This window comes from Ambystoma mexicanum, chromosome 8, assembly GCF_040938575.1.
Source record: "Ambystoma mexicanum isolate Mex_15411 chromosome 8, UKY_AmexF1_1, whole genome shotgun sequence".
Taxonomy (NCBI): domain Eukaryota; kingdom Metazoa; phylum Chordata; class Amphibia; order Caudata; family Ambystomatidae; genus Ambystoma; species Ambystoma mexicanum.
The window spans coordinates 214,610,843-214,628,375 of record NC_090929.1 but is presented as its reverse complement, the minus strand read 5'-3'; positions in this window follow the sequence as shown (position 1 = coordinate 214,628,375).

Here is a 17,533-nt window from a genome sequence, read left to right as displayed (position 1 = left end):
ACCACGCAAAGGGAATCAGGTTATGAGATCATCTTATCCAGAGCTGAACTATCAATTGTTAGATGTAGCACGGTCAACCCTGCAAGGTTCCTAGCAGAAGTAATTGAGGAGGGAGATTATGCCCAAGACTGTACGCAAATAACTGACATGTACTCATGTACTAGAAAGGATGAAGAAAACGCGCTAGAGGGAGGTGAGCTCTTGTTCATTGATGGGTCATCAACTATTGACCAAAGGGATGGTGTAAGGAGGACTGGGGCAGCAGTGGTAAAAATGATGGAGGTACCGGTGTGTGTGGCCATGAAATGTGTACAATTACCACAGCATTACTCCGCTCAAGCAGCGGAATTAGTTGCACTGATCTTGGCGTTGAAGGGAAGCTTTCACAAACGAGTGACCATATACTCTGACAGCGCGTATGTTACATCCACTGTCCACTCAGGGCTGTCGAAATGGAGAAGAAGAGGGTTTAGGAGAGCTTATGGCACTCCAGTGCAACATGCCCTCCTATTGGCTGAACTAATTGAAGCAATAAATGACCCCCAAGAATTAGCTTTAGTGAAATGCACCGCACACACCAATGGCGAAGATCACATCTCAAAAGGGAATGCAGCAGCAGACGCACATGCGAAGTATGCTGCATACTTTGGTGAGATATGGAACCCCCCAGAGTCACAGAGAGGGAGAGGGAGGGGAATGGCTAAGGAGATGTTGATAAGAGAAGGGTACACCCATCTCCCAGCCACACAGATTATGGAGCTACAAGCGGCTGCACCAATGGTCGAAAAAGAAATATGGGTAAAAAGAGGATGCACAATGTCACCAACCGACGCACTATGGTGCCCGGGTGACACTGGAAAGGTTGTAATACCATTGGCACTTTTGAACACCGCCCTGAGCCAACTACATTACCCAGCCCACACGGGCAAGGAAGTAATTGCAGCACGAATTAGGGAAGACTGGTTCTGCCCCGAGTTAAATTCTCATGTGTCAAATTTTATCAGCAACTGTCTCACATGCCAACAGTTTACGGCCGGCCACACTCTGAAGGTGATAAGAGGTACTATACCCCGGCCAGAGGGACCGTTCCGACATTTCCATATTGACTATGTTGATATGATCAACGTATGTCAAGGAAATAGGTATATGATTGTAGTAGTATGCCCATTCTCGAGGTGGATTGAAGCAGGGCCCTGTTCACACCCAGATGCATTTAGAGCAGCTAAATTCCTAGTGAGGGAGGTCTTCCCTAGGTGGGGAGTGTGTGAGGTATTAAGGTCAGACAATGGCCCACATTTCGCAAATGAAATGTTCCAGCACATAACATCCTTGCTGAACATCAAACATAAATTTGCATGTGCATACCACCCACAGGCCAACGGTATATGTGAACGCCTGAATGGCCTATTAAAGGAGGCAATTGCAAAGATACAGCAAACAACAAAGAAGAGTTGGTTATATTGCCTTCCATTAGCTCTATTTGAGCTAAGGAATAGACCAGGGTCCGACCACCACCTCACCCCTCACGAGGTGGTTACCGGACGTCAAATGCGCCTACCCCTAACGCCAACGTCAAGAGCATTTACCGACCACGAAAGCACAGCAAGTGTTCTTGGTGATGAAATGTACCAATATGTGTCTTCTTTGATTACTAGTGTAGTGTTTGTGTCTCAACAGCTCGAGCGCACGCGGGGCGGGTCTAACAGCAACCAACAAGAAGACGTGGATAAAGAATTGGAAAAGGAAAGACTGTGCAAAGTTGCTAAAGGTGACCACGTACTACTTCGCAATTTCAACAGAAAGTGGAACAGTCCACGATTCACTGGCCCCCATCTGGTAGAAGAGGTATCAACGAGAGCAGTAAAGTTACAGGACAAACGTGCTTGGAACCACCTACACGACGTAAAGATCTACAAACTCCAGACCTGCCCCAGCGCCACCGACAGGGCCACAGGAAGAACAACAACAGCATCACCAACGGAGGAAGAGACTTCTCCCACAACTAACAGCCTAAGTGTCCCCATACCCTGCCACCCCCCAGATTCCCCAGAGACAACTATTAGAAAAGAAAGGGGTGATCCCCATATCGCCCACCCCATGGTTACACGATCAAAGGGTAAAGAGACTCCCGCCAGCCTGAGCCCCAAACCCTCTGCCCATTGACCCCCTACCCACTGTAGTAATAACTGAACTGAAGGACATTGTTTTGCACATATACACATGTAAACACCTGAATGTTCTCTTTCTTTTCTCTCGCACATGCAGGTTAAGCGTATTATTTTACTGATAAGAAAGTAGATAACTAACTAATTCACTGCCCAGGAGTAGATGGTACCCTCAGACGATAATTACCTGGAAGAATTGTCACACCAATTTGTATATGAAATAAAACTGCCAACGTACCTGAAAGGAAGGAGGGTACGTGTCTACTACACAGCATTCCTCTTGGCCATAGAACATTCAATGCCCCACCTCCAACCATACTTGCCTGCCCTAAGAGATAGATCGCTTAGATTGGCGTGGGAACAGCTCTTCGCCTGGGCACTGAATGTCTACTTGATAGGGAGAGCTTAATAACAATAACTAACCTTAATAACGAGCATATTAAGAATTTTCAGGCGGGCAACTGTAACGTCGCAAGAATAAGCTGCCGGACTGCAGCAAGGTAAGAGCAAAATGCCGGTGAAATTAGCATTTGTAATAAAATTGATAGGGATTTTAATGATCACCGGGTTCTTGGCTGCCTCTGTATGGCAGTACAGCTATGCTATTCATATTATTGCTGTACCCAAACCTAATATACCCCCACCCCCAGCTGCAACAGGTGTTATGTCAGGTGGTACTAGTAAAACCCCGCACCAGGAAAATAGAGTTAAACGCAGCACATACTCAGATAACAAAGGCATTGACAACTATGTACAAGATTCAGCACACGTCTCTAACAACATGTGGTACCAACACATGACCAAAATAGGCAAGCAGACAACAGAAGACAGCTGCTACGTTTGCTCATTGATCCCATACGCCATGAGCGCTTCTCGAACATTTGTTGCTACGGAGATAGATGGAAAAATAGCACGATGTATAATATACCTGGCACTGTTCCAGACGAAAGGAAGATTTCAAGGGACAATGGTGCAACTGGTGTGAAAACACGAGATACATATCCATATGAAAATAACTTCCTCAAGACTTATTTGAGTTACCACAAGAGCAGTTTACATGCTGAAGGATTCAGATACATAACAAGTGGTCCTAAAAAAGGAGAAATAAAGAAAGTAACACTGCAGTACCTACCATGTGATTGGTACGCCACTGAAGTCCCTGGTAAAAACGGATGTTGGGAAAGACCACTGATTACGATAACAGGGAAGGTGTACATGAACAACAAATGGGACATAGGAGTGGTTGGCAGCAACATGGTAACAAAAGAAAATATTTCAACTATTGATGGACATAACCATAGATGTTGGATGACTTGGATCAAGTACGTACCCATGCTCACGTGGATGGAGAAGGATGAAGACCCAATAACAATACTGCCTTTAACTGCGCCTAAGGTATGCTACCAACATAAAGGAGAGGTGGATGTAGGATACAATACCAATTGTGAAAGCGTGATGGAGTTACCTGAGGGGGGAGCAGGAACAGCAGTAGTAATGGACCATTACTGGGCCTGTGGAGACAAGGCGTATCACACACTGCCCCCTTTGTGGAATGGTGTATGCACTATAGTACACGTTAATGTACCATCACTAGTGGTACCCCAGAAGCATGTGAATATGGCAAATTTCCCCAAGATGGATGAAGGAAACAAAAGGAAGAAGAGATCTGCACAGCCTCGGAAAGGATCAGAGAACAGACGCAACGGCAACGACACTGTCCTCAACAGAAGGAAAAGACAAGGAGAACCTCTGACAGGAAATTACCTGTGGGGAAGGTCGGAAACAGCACTGACCTCAATACCGCCGGAACACAGACTATTCAGCAGAGCAGCTATGTTCTTCTCCTCAATAATACATCCTGGACTGCAGGCTTACGCAAACGCAAAATGGCTCCAGATAACTAGGTGGGAACTAATGATGACAATCAACTCTACAGTAAATGGATTCAATGCAATAAAAGAGGAATTGCGAGCAGTAAGAATGGTTGCACTACAGAACAGATATGTACTGGACCTCCTCACAGCAATGGAAGGAGGAGTTTGCGCAAAGATAGGACAATCATGCTGCACATTCAATCCTGCTAACGATGCTGACAATGGTACACTCACGGAAGCTGTATCACAATTGGCCTAGATGCACTCAAAAATGATGGATGAAAGTAAAGGTGTGAAAAAGGATGAGAGCTGGTTTTCAATATTATGGTCATGGATGCCATCGTGGCTGTCAGATGGACTGAAGATTATAGTTGGATGTACTATTCTGGCTGGAGCTACACTGATCATAATAAGATTTTGGAAAGCCCGAAAGGCACGCACCACAGACGAGATGATCGAAATGGTTGGTATACACCTCTTGATGCCAACAGATGACGGCCAACACACAGGCGCAATAATAAAGGAGAGAGAGAGGTTGCGCAACCAGATCATCACCAACCACCTGGACCCACCATCTGTGAAGCTCGAAAACCCAAGAAACCCAAGGAGCTACATAGGGAAATGGGTATACTGCACTCCTGGAGGAACATGTGAATATATGTATTGGTCATTTGAAGACCATGTTAACCACTATGGACATTTGGGAGGAATAACTAAAATATGGAGAGTAAGAGGAGATAAGGAAAAGGATATGTTTGTGGTCGACAAGTCGACCAGAGGGGGGACTGAAGTGGGAGAATGGAAGAACAGGCTCCCGCCCTTCCCCTCTCGCGCTTGGCCTAGAGGATCACGGCCCAGACACCCACCACGAGAGGAGTTTGCCTATCTACCGGACGACCAAATACCCTGGTACAGGAACATACGGATGTGCCCATCTACCTGCCCAGCAGCCCGCCCTGTCCATGCGACACCTGCGGCACGGACCAACTCGACTAAACCTACACGTCGTTAGAGATGCCATGACGACCTAGCCAACGGTCAGCACACCTGTGCAAATATACACACCGGACACTCCCGCACCAATCTACACGAAGAATATACTCAGTGCTATGACGTAGGCGACAGACATACTCACGGACGTACATCTTTATTATTTTCCACATAGGCTCTCAAAATGCAGAAACGCAAGACGCATCATGAACTTATATAAAAAAGGCTTGCTCACGCTTCTTCTAAGAGCCATGTACCATAATGAAGAATATAACGGGGACACGATACTGAGGATAAAGCAATATGATACCATAACCTAAAGCGCCCTGCATCAAACGGTTCCACCTATGCACCAGGCCCAAGTAGGCCGCAGGCAAAAGCTTCCATGAACATTGAGATTGAGTGAGCAAGAACTGGGTTGCTGACCCTGCAAAATGAGCCCAGCGAAAGCACACCGCCAAGGGCACGATGTTGCAATCTTGCACGCTGCAAGCCAATGCCAAGGTCGCACCTGCAAGATAAACCAGGCACACAGTAGGAAAAACAATATTAATTGTGTTGAATTTTGCCTCAAACACGGTCCCACCTCACGTGACAAAGTCAAACCTGACAAGATGCCAAGCCCAGGAGGAAGGAGACGCCTGAATCCCACGTTTCGAGACACAGGCAGATACAATTAAAAGACTCATTTGGACATCTGCAGCAGTGGGAGTATTCGACCTCCCAACATATGAATAAATCCTCACATTGTTTACACCTACCCATATTAAAACATTGTTGCAAATGACAGTTGCACCGCGAGCTGGGAACAGCGATAGTCCCAGACTGGGAGGCCCGCGAGCGGACCAATTAGAACATGGGGTTCTTATCACTGACGCCATTCACATTGACCAATCCTCAGAGGTCTTCATGTAACAATTTTCATGTATCAAATTGAAGGGACAGCCCAGGTATACCACCTGACTAACCCTCAGCCACTAACACCGTTCTCTATATGTGCGCTATACTAACCCTACCACTCGAGTAACCAATCCAGAGTGGAGATAGGTTTTTGCTAAACTTTCCAAGTGACGCAAGTAGCGTGTCATACTAAGGTAAAAAGGGCCTGCGAGCCCCACGATTGTGTGTGTGTCAGGACGGACGCGTACGCTCCTTGACCCATCCCTGCCGTTTTGTCTAATAAACAGCAGAGTCACCTTGCTTCTTGCGTGTGTCTCATACTCTATCTCTTTTGGGATATACGGGAGGAGTTGGGGCCTCCCTGCCCGGAGGTCTCTGGACGGTCCGGCCGACCCCGGCAGAATTTCCCCCCGACAATACACATCCCCGGAACCGGCGGGGGCACAACCAGGTAAATACGTCCCTGGGAAACTTTCCTCCAAACTTCCCTCAAGAGCGAAGTATCACTCCACCTCCCAACCAGAACTTTTACCACTGATACCCCCAAATCAGAACTTCCAGAATAATCCTCCTCTCTCTCCCCGGTTCCATTACAATAGATCCCTGAACCAGGTAGAAGAGAGACTCGCAATGGAAAATTATGGGGGAAACTTCAAGTACCCGAGCTACTCTGGGAGAATGGACAGTTACCCTTTTCTGGAGCAGCAGAGGTATGACTCGAGAACTCCCTACAACCCAGAAAAATTCTCACAGCTGGAGTGACAGGTCCAACAATTGACCAATGACCTGGGACCCATGGTGAGGGCTCAGTCAAACCCTCAACCTAACCCTGCTTCCCAGAATTCCCCAACACCAAGGTCCGATGCCCTGGGGGAAATGACGGAAAGAAACGTCTGACAAGTGACAGGTTTCTGAGGAGGGGGCCCAAGTGGAGGGGAGATGCCAAGTCCTAGAGGAAACTTCCTTTCTCACCCAGACAGGACCCCTGGAAATCTTGCAGCCTGAAAGTGACTCTTCTATCCCCAGGAAGTTAGAACCCAAAGAGCAAATGGTAAGTAGGAGCGACCAAAGAAGAACCCACTTTGAGCAGGAACTCAGGATCATTCCCTTTGAGAGAGAAGAGTCTCTGGAGGATTCGGGTAAGCAAACATTCACTTTCATGGATCCCTCCCAAAGAGAAATGGGTCCAAAAGACCCTGAATTGGACAGGGTAAGTATGGAGGCAGAACCAGATCAAGAAACTCTTCAACCCCAAAAATGCAAGTCAGACAAGGTAGAAACAGAAGAGTTACCCTCCCCAAAAACCAGTTCTGAGAACTGTCTCCAGGTAAGGGGGACAGCAAAGAATCTGGGGAGAAAGAGGATCCTCCAACAAAGCAGATCGCCAGATGAAAACTTTTTCTTACAGATTCTCGGTCTCTGACACGGAAAATCACCCAAGATCACACTTTGTTGGAGTTCAATATTATGAAAATGACTACTGAGCTAGTCAATAACTCACATTTTCTTTGCACCCTTGAGGAGAAAGAAGGCAGATTTCGAGCACCAGTGAAGGTGCAGGGTCAGTGTGAATTATCAACTCTGGTGGATACTCTTCTTGGACTCACTAATTAAAGTCAGAAGTTCATTGAAGACTATGCAGAGGTCACTTGACCCTTGGTCCATTTATTAAAGGCCGTAGTCAAGTGGGAGTGGGGTCCGGAACAATCCGAGGTGGAAAAACAACTGAAAAGAAGCCTTTCACATGCTACTTGTTTGGCTTACCCCTTCAAGAATAAGGAGTTCTTCTCGGAGAAGGGGTTCTCAGATACCTGCCTAACAGCGCTGTTGTATCAAAAGCACAACAAGGTTAACAAAGTTATCTCTGTCCTCTGTGAAGGAAAAATGTAATGACTGCAAGATGGTACTCTTAGCAACAGTGTGGTTGTTGAAAAATATCTGACCATTGTAAGGATCTTATGGTGGCAACAGTAAGGCACAAACAAAAGTGATCACAGTTCAAGTGTGTTTATAAATGGGTGAGAAAAACGCCTAATCTAAACCTAAATCTAAGATGGGAGCAAGCTACGACCATCAAACAATAAAAAGGCAGTCCTGGTGGTGTCTTGTCAAATAAAAAGGGCCAATGATAAAAAAAACTATTGCCAAGTCTTACAGCTAAGTTACAAAATAGTGTGGGATGATGTAAGTCAGTATAGTATAACTGGGGTCTCCTGGTGTTTAGGACGGGACAAGGCAGGCCTCCCGAGCACAACACACTCCTGGGCTTCTCCAGCACAAGCTTACAGTTTGTTTCCAAAATATCAGGGCCTTCTGTGGCCAAATCTCTTTTATACCCAGTCTCTTGCCTCAGAGGGCCTGATGTACTATTAACAACAAACAAAAAGTTCCTTTCAGTAATCTTCCAGCTGGGTGATTTCCTTTCACCCGTGGATCCCCCTCAACCAGGCTCAGCAAGGGTTCACATTTGCCAGTTTCACGCAGTTCACTTTTTTCGTAATACCTTACAGGATTCGCTTCCATTAGCTTTTCTAGCCCCCAGTCAGGCTTTCTCTTAAACACCCTGTCAGGCTTTCCACATTTATTGTTTGCACAGTGTTTCTCTCAATCGGGCACAAACGCATTTTTCACAATGTCAAAACTTTGGAAATGGGTTAAGGACTTTTGATTGTACAAGGGCTTTTGGCTCGACCCTTGTATGACCACCTTAACTCTTTATGTCGGCCTTTCCTATGGCTTCCTTTTACTATAACGTTCACAAGAAAAGGGGGCCAACCAGAGTCTTTCAAATGGACGCCCATGTGGCGCCAGACCACTCTGCAGGTGGCCTTTCCTTGGGCTTTAAAAGTTCACTATCACACAATTCTTAGTTCATAACAATTTTCTGTTTGCAACCTTCACTCATCACGTCTGGTTTACTATCGGTTCTCCCTCCGACTCACTGGCTGTGCTGACCTCCTTGTCATTTCTTGTCTCTGGATTCAAGGACAGTACCACGGTAGCAAGCATGCCTCCATGCCTCGGCTATCTGTGCAGGAGGGTCCTGTGCACAGTTGACATCTGTTACACCACATGTCAACTGTAGTACTCGGTCTTATGATTCCTTTCACGGGGGCTTTGCAGATTTGGTTCAAAAAGGGCAAGGGCACTTCCTTCCTTGCAATCCTTTCCGGTCTCACCACTTTTCTTCTCCATTTGTACTGCCATCCTGGAATGGCTGCTTCCTCATGCGTTTGTCATTGCTCAAAGCATACTCTCATGCTCCGCCTTTTATCCCTGTGGGGAAGGGAAAGGGCCATCAGGTGTGTGTAGTGAAGAGGGATCGGGAATCCTACCACCCCCGGACCCTCCTAAGAAATTCAAGACAAGGAAGAAGGCCAGAAAACAGTGCAATCACCCATTCTATTTCGGACCGATTCCCAATGGTCCTATGATTGACCCCCTCAGCCAGCCCTACCCCCTCAACCAACCCTACAGACTAGGTGTGGAACAGATTTACACCCGCACCCCTATTGACAGCCTGGATTAAGCACCAACAAGCCATGTTGCAGGCGTCGTTAGAGACACTATGACATAGCAGCGTTAGACATGAAGCACATGTGCCATCCACACTTCGGGACATAAAAACACACTCAAACACATGAAGACCACAAGCAAACAGTTCTATAGTTAGAGGACAGATACATATACATACTGTCATTGCAGATGCTTACATGAAAATACCCTATGGAACTGCAGGAGCACCTATGGGACCTGATAGAACTGAGTGTGACTAACCTATGGAAATGTGGTATAGCATGGACACTGCAGAAACCACATTATAAGGTTTAGGAAAATACAGCAGACCACAGTCTCCTCAGCAAGAGATGAGCTGAGCTGAAATTCAGGCTGGAAAGAGAGCAAGATGTGTGAGACAGGTCCCGCTGCCAAGGCCAAGAGATACGGATGACATTCCAATCCCCAGGTGACAGAGGAGCCAACTTTAGAAAATACAAATAAGTCCTCATAATTCAGAACTGCACAGCTCAAATTCCTGGTCTCTGAACACATGACGTGGCTAAAGCAGTACAATGGACAGCGAGCAGCGGTGGGAAAGGAGCAGTGGTCCCTGGCCACCAGACACAGACAGCGACAAGTATGCAACAATGTGCTACAAGTGTGGTTTGACCAGGAGAGCATTCTCATAAGATAAGGTGGTATAAACAAGTTGTTCAACGTGTGGGGAGCCTTTTTTGGTGGGTACCTGATGCTAAACTTTCAAATAGATCTAAACTGAAATACCAATTTGATAATTTGACAAAGATGGAAAGACAAGCACTACACCGACTCAAACAAGATCACAATCTGGTCATTAAAGGTGCTGATAAAGGCGGGAAAATAGTGATTATGAACAGAGAGGATTATGTGGAGATGGCAATGACTAATTTGAATATTCCTAATTGTTACGTTAAATTGAAATCAAATCCAAAATTGGAGATACTTACGGAACTGCATGATGCAATTGAAACGTGGCTTAGTCAAGGATCAGTCACAGATGACGAAAAGCAGTTTTTGGAAATAAAACAACCAACAATACCGACAATATATTTTTTACCCAAAATACATAAAGATTACACCAGAATTCCAGAGGGTAGACCCATCCTTAGTGGAATAGGTTGGGCAACCATGAACATGGCACAGTACATTGATAACATGGCCACCAAAACCAAATCTTACCTGAGAGATACAACCGAAACAATAAACAAACTAGCAATGATTGAATGGCAACAAGGCTACTGCTTGGCAACTTGGGACGTACGGTCACTATACACATCAATTAGACATGACACTGCAATAGAAACTATGGACTATACATTTTCAAAGGAAACTGCATCTAACTATCAAGCTGTAAAAATGTTGAAAGAAATGCTCCTACTGACATTACAGAACAATATATTCATCTTCAATGGCCAATTTTTCAAACAGACTCAAGGGGTAGCAATGGGAATCAAATATGCCCATGCCCTTGCCAATTTAACCATGGCGATGTACGAAGATAAACACATCTACACAGATAAAGAATATAATGCAAATGTTATACTTTGGACAAGGTACATAGATGACGTACTTATCATCTGGAAAGGACAGGAGGGATCTCTGGAAGACTTCAGAAAAAGAGCGAATGAGAACGACATGGGGATAGAATTCACAGGAACTGACAGTACCAAGGAAATTAACTTTTTAGACCTGAACATTTATGTAGAAGACAACCATCCTAAAACTAAAACCTTTAGGAAAGATACTGAAGCAAACTCCACCTTATTTTCCACTAGTTGTCATGCTAACTCTGTGATTAAAAACATACCTAAAGGAGAATTTATTAGGGCGAGGAGGAATTGTTCTGAACAAAGGAATTTTGAGGAGGAATGTAAATTACTGACAAGGAGATTTCAATCAAGAGGATATGGGAACAAAACCATAGCCCAAGCCAAAGAAAAGGCTTTCAAAATTGATAGAGCAAGTACCTTAAAGACAACAAAAACTACTCAAGATGACAGACAAGTGATAAGTTTTATTACGAGTTACTGTGCAAATAATAAAGCATTGAGAAAGATTTTAAAGTAGAATTGGCATCTGTTGCAACTTGATGAAAATGTGAAAAAATACATTAATAAAACACCTACGTTGACGTACAGACGGGCAAAAACCATCAAAAATATCCTAAGCCCTTCACTCCTTCCAGAAGAGAAAGTAACCTCATTGACTTGGCTTCTGGCACCACCAATACGATTTCGGAAATGTGGAACATGCACAATGTGCAAACACACTCAGAATAACACAGTGGTTTTCAAGGACAAATATGGTATATCACACAAGATAGTTGATCAAATTAATTGCAGAAGCAAGTTTGTGGTTTACGCTATTATTTGCCAATGTGAAGAAATATATATAGGTAGCACTATCAGGGAACTTAGGAAAAGAATAAGGGAACACATCTCCAGCATCGGTAGTCAAGATACCAACTTACCTTTAGCTCAACATTGGCAATTAAAACATCAACCAATTGAGATAAACATTTAAAGTTTATTGGACTCAAAAGAGTGACCATGGGACCAAGAGGAGGAAATCTTGAAATTAAGTTGCGGCAAGAAGAAGAAAAATTAATTTGCAAATTTCGTTCAGTGGAAAGAGGCCTTAATTCTGAACATGAGATGGCCTTGTTCCTCTAAACATGGAAAACAATGATTAACTGAGTTTTACTAACAATTTGTGGTCAAAAACTGTGGTATTCAGTACTTGCTTATTTATTTATTTACAAATGTATATTTATTTTTTTCCCTTTTAGGGTACTATAATTTGGAAGGTCGAACAAATATAAAAGATATATTGCACACCAGGTTTTTTGAAACTGCAATTTTCAACCATAGGCCTTTGTTGGAATAAAAATAGTAAATATGACAGCATTGTTTAAAACCTATTTTGTAGGAATACTTGTGTTATTCACAAAAGAATATTTATGCAAATTCTGACTGATCACAGCCAACATTCATTTAATACATGTCCATTCACATTTAGTGACACAATTTAACGAAAACTTAGGCACGACCTTTGAGGAGAACGTGACTCACTTAGTTAACATTGAGGTTTACCCAAAATATGGCCGCGAGGTTTAAAAATAGAAAAGGGACTGCCAGGAATTCAATAGAAATAGTATTGCGATTGAAATTCAGTAGTGTATCGCTTATCGCAAATACAACTTTGACCCTAATACCCAATATAAATCAGTGTCAGATTAGGGAACATCAGGAAAAACAATTTAACATTAAAATATAGAGCAACAATTTTTTGGTGAAAATGCCGTCGCGTACTAATAAATCAAAACCGACGTACATAAAAATAGTATTTGAGTTTGCGACAAAATATCGAACAATTTATTGATCGCATTAGAATTAAGGTGGAAGTGGTAAACACAGTAGTAGGACCAAGGGGTCCGGTAACCTGAGCACACAATAACAACAGCACCTAGGTACAGAACACACGGGGACGATTAGAGACGGAACACGCTTGTTGATAGCAGGTAAGCGTGCTAAGAGGGCTCCCATATGGGGGTCTAGTTTACACAGTCCACCTACACGTGGAGAAAACGTGGTGTTACATCTTGGACATAGAGAGCTATTACGATGTATAAACAATATTGGCAGTTCAAAATACAAAGTAAACATGAGAGATGTAGGACACGTCCCTTTTCTGGAATTTAAGAAGTTTCAATGGAAAGGAAGGCTCAACATGTTACTCGAAGCGAGTTTAAATATTGTGGGGAATATAAACTCACTAATGAGCCATATGATGTTTAATTTTCAGGGATTTAACCCATGAACATTGAACTAAAGCATTCAACTTATGAACTTTGAACCAATAAATTGGGTAAGAAACAACAGTGAGCGATTAATTTAACACAACAATCTCAATTATCGGGAAGCTATTTAATACTAATCAATTTCTTATAATTGTTTTTTCTCATTGTTGTTTTGTGTCATTTGCTATTATTGTTTTTTCTGTTCTTTTATTTCTGAAAAACACTTTTTCTCTCAACCCTAACAATCCTACCCTTTCCCCTCCCTCAAAAGGCCATTCATTAATGTTGTTAAAAATTTCATTTTTGGGTGCATTTTTTGTATATTTTGAAATGGATTAATACTTTGTTTGTTATAAATTTCATGATTAGCCCTGATTTGAAAAAGACATAGATTGTCGAAACACGTGTAATCACATAGGGCATTTTTCGAAGAAACAATTTTGAAATAAAAGCTCAAAACTTAACTTGGAATATAAGAAGTATTGATTGATCCTACCTTTTAACGTTACGACAAGGGCGCATGACATCAGTATGTGTAACACAACTCCGGTATACACAAGTTTCAATGCAGACACATAGTCATTCTCATTACCTCGAAGAGGTACACAGAGTCCGAGAACCTTTGCGGGTACCCAGGCCTGGGGATGTCCGCTCTAGCCAATCACAGTTTAGTATACCACGGATGGGTAGCAATGGGCAAGAACCAACGGTGAGCCCACCAAAGTGCAACATTGTTATAATTAGTGACTTGGGGATGGACCAGGCCAGCCACCTGACATGCAAGGGCCAGTAAACGAACATCTTTACTGTCCACTATAGGTAGTAGACTACTCAATACCCAATCCTTTGGCCCGATTAGTTTTTATGAGAAGGTCCAAGGTTGTGACATCATGCTGATGACATATTGCATTAAACCCGGCCTGATAAGCTGAAGAAGCGTGTGATGTGCATGGATTTTTCCTGTTTCCTGTTTCGCGCCTTGAAACACTTGTGTATAGGCGCGTTATAAATGCCTTATCATATCCCTGTTGGTTTTGCCTGTAATAAACCGCAGTTTGAACTTGCCGTTGACTGAGTCCTCCGTGCATTCTGGGGAGGGTGTTGGGCTCCCCAGAGTCTGTGGACTTCCAGTGACCCTCTGGCATACCTGGGAGTTTGTCCCAACAAGTTGGTAGCAGAGGTGATGGTTGGATGTGCAACTGTGGGATGGTCGTCTCCTACGCCGCCGAACCTGAGAGGCTGCAGGACCCTCGCATATTTCGAGAAAACGGGAAAACGCGTGCCCATATAAAGGCCATCAGGAGACCATTGGAAATCATCCTGCCCAAAGTCAGCGAGTTGTCCAGGCAGACCAAGATAGGGAGGTGAGCGCCTTGAGGAGGAGTTGGCAGCCGAGCAGCGTCAGTAGACCACGGAGAGTAAGTATTGACCCAGTCTAACGGCAACTGTGGGTGAGGGAGGGTAGTGAGTATTGTGGAGTATCATTTATTATCATCGAGTAGTGTCAAAGTAGTGTCTAGCATTATCAAAGTAGTAGTGAAAGGAGCGGAGGTAGAAGTCTGTATTTTGTGTTTAGGGCACATTCGGTTTTAGAGGTAAAAGGTTCTGGTGAATAACCTAGACTATTGACTCGAGGGCACGGATGACAGAAGATATGTAAATAAAGGTATACCTGTGAGTTGGGTGTTTTAGCTCGGGTCATAGATGACGGTATCCCTGCAAGGGTTAGCAAGGGAGCTGACCTAGATTGCGGAAGGTTAGTTGACTGGTTGAGTCTCATGGAGTGAGACGTTTCACACACTAGACCACGCAGCTATGCAGTTCGACCACAAGAGAATATTTTATACTCCTCCTGGACGAGGGAAGACAGCTGTGGGGTTTTTGTGTGGTGGGAGTAACAGGCTACTATAGTGTGAGTGCGGTATTTGGTTGTGTATTATTTCATCTATAACTGGTCATGTCACCCTTAGGTGTGCCTGTGGAGGCAGCAGTGATTGTGAAGGAGGGGAGGTGCGCAGAGCACACCTGTTAAGTTGTGGAGCATGAGAGGCTCAAAGAAACTGAAAATTATTGTCATTATATTGTGCCTTTTTCCCTAAACAGCAGACTGTCGAAATCCTCAACTTGAGGTTAGATAAAGGTACTGAACATGTATCAGGGGAAATGTGGGGGGGACAGGCCCCTTCAGCACTTTTGTACTTCCAACTTATCAAAAGAAAATTTGCAAGTATAGCATAGAATGCTCCAAAGGTACACAGGGAAAGTTAACTAAACCATGGCCACCTTGTGGAAGTTTATCCAAAGACATGCAGCAATCACTACTGACACACATACAAGGTGTCTATAAGGGGAAGAAATTGAGCAGATGCATGGCTATGTTCAAGGTTTGGGCCATGTTTCAGGAGGGCAAGGGGGATGCCGCGAGGCGTCCGTGAATGCTGAGCCAGCAGGTAGTGAAGGACCAGGTACTCATCCCTCCACTCCTCCCCATGTTCCTCCAAGTGTAGCATCCGATGACACAGATGATGAGCAGAGGATGTACCCGATGCAAAAATTAAGGGCAGCAGAGGGGTACTCAAATCCGACATGTAAGCCACCACCATATACTAAAAAGGAGAAGCTAAAAGGTGCAGGGCAGCCAGCTATTGATCCAAAGGGGAGCAGTGAGGCACAGTAGGGTGCAAAGAAGTGGCACAATGGCATAGCGATGAACATGGGGATAGGAGGACAGATACCCTTGAAGCTGCAAGGGGAGACAGATGGAGAGGCAGAAGGGGTGAGTTAGGCAATGGAGGGCCTGAAGAGAAGCAGTGAAGCAATACACTGGGCAAAAGTAATGGACAAGGAGAACAGGAGGAAAGAGGGCAGGGAGTAGAGATTAGCAAGAGAGGACAGAGAAAGAAGGAGAGAAGAGAAATTGGAAAGAGAGGATAGGGAATGAAGGAAGGAGGAGGAAGAGAAGGAGCACATGGAGAGGGAATGGGAAGAAAGGATTGAGAGAGATCTTAAGGAAAGGAAGAGACCGTAGAGGGAGATGAGGGAGAAAAGGGAAAGGCAGTTGGAAAAGATCGAAAGACGAAGAGAGGTAGCAGAGCAGGAGAAACGCAAGTTAGCTGAGTGTGAGAAGAGGAAGTTGCAGCTGGATAGAGTAGCAAGGAAAAGAGCGCTCAGGGAAGAGAACGAGCGAGCAATAATGGCAGTAAAGACACAAGTAGCCCCAGACAGGGGAGGTGACAGGCTCAAGGAGGACAGAGGGACAGAAGCAGACAGCGCAAGCTCACGAGGCAGGATCACTGTAGACAGGGAGAGAGCAGGCCTGGGGGCGTGGGCAGGAGGAAGCAGGTATGATTTGAGGGACATCGGCCCCAGCACAAAAGCTAATATCGACTTGACATCGAGGAGGCTGAGTTTTGCAGATGATTTCTGTAGTAACATGGACACCGGTTCTGACAACAAGGACAGGTACAGCGGGGACGAGAGGGTGGAGCAGTTCCATCACAGTCAACAGGGACAGGGTCAGACAAACGGGTGTCATGGGAGTTTAGACGCACACAGGGGGAAAACGAGGGGGCAGCGCGAGTGAACAGTCACAACTGGCAACCGACTTTCACACCCAACAGGACACCACTTCATATCTTGACAGGCTCAGAGATCTCCCAGGACGAAGGAAAGGGGAGTCAGCAATGGCTTGTTCAAAGGGATGGTTGACGAGAATGTATTTTGACAGGAGGAGAGTACCCATACTAGAACCAATAGATGTGTGCGCAGGCATCGAGAGCGAGAGAGGGGACCAACCGTTAAGACTGACTAGAAGGATGCAGAGGAAGAGACAGCATACAAACAGATGCCCTTTTTAAAGAGAGGAGGGATGCACCCTGAGTATGTACCATGGAAGCACACAGACAAGGAGAATGTGAAGTTTAGATTGCCATTGTTGAGTTCAGGGCCTGGGAAGTGAATTTAAGAGATGGCGAAAATGACAGCTGGCCATAAACTGGCAGTGGAAGATGTAAAGGGGCTTTTAGTATCAATCTTAGGAGATGCAGCTGATGACGTATGGAAAAGGGAGGGGGTCCCAGGATGACAATACAAAACACAGCACACAACGGTTCACCATTTGCAAACTGCAGGGCAGCACTATGGCCAGCACTGTGGACACAATATCCAGACACATCAGACATTGGGGCGATTACATCACGAAAGATGAGGGACGACAAAGATCCTGTACAGTACATTCAGGAGATTCAAGAGCTTTAGTGCCTTGAAAC